This window comes from Nanorana parkeri, unplaced genomic scaffold (assembly GCF_000935625.1).
Source record: "Nanorana parkeri isolate BGI_ZX_2015 unplaced genomic scaffold, ASM93562v1 scaffold891, whole genome shotgun sequence".
Taxonomy (NCBI): domain Eukaryota; kingdom Metazoa; phylum Chordata; class Amphibia; order Anura; family Dicroglossidae; genus Nanorana; species Nanorana parkeri.
This window is the reverse complement of record NW_017307159.1, coordinates 233,953-239,367: the sequence shown is the minus strand read 5'-3', so window position 1 is coordinate 239,367 and position 5,415 is coordinate 233,953. Positions and strand designations below refer to the sequence as shown.

Here is a 5,415-nt window from a genome sequence, read left to right as displayed (position 1 = left end):
GGGGGGGGGCATAGGGTGATGGGGAATTAATAGTTGGGGTTTGGCAAGAAGGATTTGATTGAGTAAGAAGGGGACAGGGAGGGCCATCAGGATCAAATCTCAGTGGATGTGTGATAAAGGCAAGTGGGAAAAGGTGTACAGAAGGTGAACACAACAGTAAATTCATAGAGATCTTTGAAAGGGAAGGGATGGGAAATCTGCGGGACAGTGGCCCAAAAATCAGGAAAGGACAACAAACTTAAAGGTATGTGAAACAGATAAGAAATTGCTGGGAGATTAGAGAAGAACAACGGGGCATATGAGATAAAGAATAGAGGAGAGGGGCAATGTGATGGAAAGCCCGTGATATGATCATAGGTGTCAGGTGAACCAGGTCACGGAAGAGCATCAAGGAGAGAGGGGACAAGGGTACAGAATGGACAAGGGTACAGAATGCAAAAATGGAATGTTCAAAGAAGGAGAGAGACAGAGAGGAGGCAGCGGGAGCAGATTGCAGACAGTGGGGGGGGGGGGGGGGGGAAAGGAGAGGAGAGGAGGGCGGGGGGGAGGGAATGAGAGGATAAGAGAGCGAGGGGGTTTTTATCAAGGCTGGAAAGAAAAAGAGGAAGCAGTGTAATTTTAATGTGAGGGGGAAGAAAAGAGGCAGAAGATCTCTGGGCAGATTGAGAGCCCAAGGTCATAAATGAACAAATATGTATATATCTGCTTCACTTGTGTGAGGTTGAGAGGACGCTTTCAGCACCAGCCAGAACAAGTAACATACATGGGGTGCACCTTCAGAGGAAGGGGAAGGGTTTAACCCTAAAAGAACTATGACACATTGCTGTAGTGTCTAGTCTAGTATCACTATGGCAGGCAGAAGTTGCCCTACTGAATACTGTCCTACGACATAACTTAGTTATGTAATTGAACCTTGTAGCCTCATCGTCATAGATGAGGTAAGCAGTAATGGTGGATAAGAAGAGCAGGAGTGCAAAGGGTGAGAACTTTGGGCAGGAGGAGCAGAGGGTAGAGAAAAAGGACATTTAGGAAACACTGGAGACAAGGAAGGAGCACAGAAGAGGAGAATGGTGGCACTGAGTTGCAGACAGAAGGCATACTAAAGCTGGCCATACACTGCTTAGATTTTCGAAAGAACTTTCATATGAAAGAACTTTCTTTTAAATTTCTATTAGTTGATGGGGTCAAATCGACAATCGATTTAGACTGTAGTGACGAAAAAAGAAGGAGCAGGGGCGCCCCGAGGCCGGGTTTCACCCGGAGCGGAGAAGGGGCGACACCCCGCCGTGATGTCATTGTGCATGCGCAGTCATCTTATTGACGCCTGTCGGTGGCCATCTTGGTGATGGATGTTGGCAGAGAGAGGAGGGGACGTTCACCCGGCGGGATGAGGTATGCTTCCGGGTCCCCTCCTCTCTCCTGACACTGTTGTCCATGACCGAGTGCCTGACTTTTTACAGGGGCTGACACCCTCCAATGGTGGCACCCGGGCCGCACCGCCCCCCTTCTCACCCCCCTTGTGATGCCACTGAGCAGGAGGGACATTTTTTTTGAACAAATTAAATATTCCAACAGCGAATGTGGTTGTTAGGAAAACTCCTTTAATTTAAAAATCGAACATTAAAATCAAACAAAATTTCGATGGACATTCGTCAAGTGTCTGATGGCATTATCGGGTGGTAAGGAAAGATCTTTCATACGAACGTTCGTTCGGAAATCTAATTGTGTATGGCCAGCTTAAGGCCTATATTTGGGTTGAAGGGGTTGCAGGCGTGACTTTGTGGCAGATAATGGTACAGCGCACAAATTGCTTTGTTGCAAATTGTGGTGCTGGTGGCCAAACTTTGACAACCGACTAACAATTAGCAATTTATTCTGCAGGCCTAGCAGTGATATTTTATTACATTTCCTTTCATTACAGTTTCTATCCACTTATATGTCTTGTGGTGGAAACATGTCCCCAGTTCCTGGTGTTCTGAAAAGAAAAACATGCCCTAGCTCGTGTCTGCAAACATTTCAGCCTTGTTAAACGTATCATGAGCTTTGGTTTGTACTTTTCAAAAGCTCTACCAGTCGCCTTCTCTGACCTCTACAATTGCTATAGACAATGTCTGTAGAAAAGTGCTTCTATGCTAAGAGAAAAAAACGAATTGCAACCCTATCTACTCTAAGAAAAAAAAAAATCACACATCACAAAATGTACTGCAGGTTTATTGTTGGGAAGCGCACAAAGAAAACCACCCTGACAAGGATGTCTGCCGGAGAATGACAAGGCTCAGCCCTCGCGTCCTCCACAGATGACTCTGAATAGGAGTCACTGAATACTGTCTGCTACTCACTATGCAGAAATTATCTTTTTACTTATACTAGACACGGTACCCGCATTCATGGTTAAGCGGCACCATCAAGAAGAGACAGGGGACCTACATAAGCGAATGCAGAACTGCAACTTGCAGGAACTGAACAGGGTGGAAAATTGTGTGCAATCTTCTAGTGACCTCTGGTAAATACATAGAGGCTGGAACAGGCTACTCAGTTCTCTGACCTTCTGCTGATATCAAACACAGTCCAGCAGCTACTGAGTAGAGTGCAAAATAGCATCAAGTAACAGAGCCTCGTAGTGTAGAGGAGTCTTCTGACCGGCGTCTTATGACTATGGCTACCTTTAAAGATAGCAAGGGAAATTCAGCTAATGTGTACTAGACAGCTGATATGCAAATTGAGTGAGCTGAGAAGTGCTCAGGGGCCTAACTATACCTTTTTAACTATGTGATCTTTTAATGCGGAATAAACTATGTACCAAATCACTATACATTCCCTATAAATAGTATATTTCCTTATACTGTTCCGTACATCAAACCTCAACGAGGGATGGAGGAAAGCAGGGGATTTGGTTTCAAAAACGCCTGTTCCTCTTACTTCAGTACAGGTCTTTGGACAACACTCACTACACTGTCAGGGTACCAGGGGTCTTACCACTCCTCGGGGTTGCCATGTGCGGCGGAGGGCACAGGTTCTCCTTCCTGGTAGGACCCCTGGTGCCAGGGTTGTGAGTGCGCATGCGCGGCAGGTGCGTGCGCGGTGGACAGGCTACGAGCGCGTAGTGCATCTGCGCCCATTACTGGTGTCAGGTGTGATCCTTGCTGGGGGAGGTTCCCAGCACACACCCTCTGCCTTTCTCTTGCCATTGGCTCCTTAATGGAGAAGCTTCCTGGTTGCCTCAGCAACCAGGGGGTGGTCTTAGTTCCCCACTGGGTATAAAAGCCCAGTCAGAGCCCTGGCTCATTGCTGAGTTATTCTATCCCTATGGTTTGATCTCCCAGCGCCTTGAACCGTCTCACTTCCTGACCCTTTGCTTGGACTCCCTATTACCGACCCTTTGGCCTGCCCTTCCGTTTCTGAACCTAGCTGCCTGCCTCGACCCGGATTGGACCCGACTACTCTTCTTGGATTTTCCCTGTGTACCTCGACCTCGGACTTTGGCTTGGCGCCCCTGCCAAGGGGTTCCACTCACGGCCCAGCCGTACTCCCCTGACATACACAGACTCATAGGTTGATGTCAGATAGGTGACCCTGCAACTACAGACAAATCACCAGCGGCAGGATTGCTAAAGAGACTAACCGTCCTGTCCATCCCTATGGAATAACACCCCCCACCACCACCACCCGGCAGCCAGGGTCAGAAAGACTTTGCTATGTTTGACCTCATGTGTTTGGTCAGCTTTAATTGCTCCCCTCCCCCAATACCTGCCAAATACAGCAAAGCTCGTTCCCTAAACAGCCCAACTTAATTTTCAGTTGAAGTCAGCTAAATACATTCTAGGTACACCAACACAAGTGGTGTGCAAAGTCTTACAGTTGGTTTTAGAAAGCAGCTACAGCTTGCAGATTAAGAGCTCTTCAACCAGCAAAGCTTATGCTCCTTACTGATTGCAGAGCTTACTTCCCTACAGCATGCTGGCAGGGGACATGTTTTTCTGCTCAGGCTGTGGCTGCTTTCCGATCGTCGAAGGGTTTTATTCGTACGATAATCGTGCAGTGTATGGGCAGCTTAAAGAAAATGGCCTGTAAGACTTTGAATGCCTTTTGTTTTGATGTAGCTAAAATGTATTTAGATGATTTAGAGTGAAAGCCCAGTTGGGTTTTATGCCTCATTCACACGAGAAAAGGCCGGCACGTACAGCTTCGTGCTGCATGCGCGGCCATATCGGGCAGCTCCCTACACGTCCATGCGAGTGCGGTTGAGCGTACTTGTACACTGACAGAATGGATCCTGTCTGCGTCCGAGCCGGGACACCCGCACCCGTAGGGACCTGCAATTCAGGTGAGCATAGGGCACCGTATGGCCGCGTACTCCCATAGACAAGGACAGGGGCTGCGTACTAATCACACCCAGCACCTGTCCTTCCCGGGAGCTGCCAGATACGGCTGTGCATGCGGCACGAAGCTGTACGTGCCGGCCTTTTCTCGTGTAAATGAAGGCTAAAAGTGAATCTGTCACCCACCTGCAAAAGAAGACCTGTTATATTCACCTGTCCCACTGACTGTTCCTACATCCTTCACTCTTGCAAAAATAAGAGAAATGTTGGATACCTGGCCCCTCTCACGTGCTGTGGTTTAATATTCTAGCCCAGATGTCACTGCAGGACACAGTAGTGATGTAGAGGCCAGTGAAAGGGACCCCATATTTAATCTTTACACTCCTGTTTATCAATAATAAAGAATGATGATACATGCCAAAACATTGCATATTTCTTATAAGTTCTGGCCTCTCAACTGGTTTCCAGCCTAGAGGCTCCACATTAATGGCACTGCCAAGCCTTGGACTATTTTGCATTCCGCTGTCATAGTGGAATAGCTTCACCCCAATCTAGTTTGTTCACTTATAACTCTGATTAGCCTTCATTTCTGTCCAGCATGTTTCCGTGTGATCAAAGGGAAGTGCCGATCTCAGTGGACGGTAAAGTGTGGCTGGAACATGACTCATTGTTCCTCCAAGTCTCAGAAGCCAGCTCTGATTTGAATTGACTGAGACATGTTATTAAGAGCCACCTCATCAATCTTTAAACACTTCAGCGAAGAGCAATGAAATGATAGCAGATAACCCAGGGATCAGAATATTCCGACATGATCATTTACAGAACATTAACATTCCGGTTCTGAAAACACAGGCGTATGGGTCACTCTGTGAAGTGGCAGGCAGCTGTGTGTAGTTAAAGGACAGATAACCTCAAGCATTTTCTGTGTTTGATTGTGTCCAGCACAAGCAAAAGTACATATCAGCAGAGGCGGCTCTTTAATTAGGCGAGTTAGGCGGACGCCTAAGGCCTCGCGCTCACGAGGGCCTCGCAGCCGCCTAACTCGCCTAATCTATAGCAGGGGAAGCGCGGGACGCAAACATCCTCGTTTGCGTCC

The 5,415-nt window shown here is 47.6% G+C and overlaps 1 protein-coding gene across 1 annotated transcript in view; it reads right to left on the bottom strand.

Moving 5' to 3' along the window:
• Positions 1-5,415, bottom strand: part of TEKT4 (tektin 4) — a 33,672-nt gene that overhangs the window by 737 nt on the left and 27,520 nt on the right. The window lies entirely within an intron of this gene.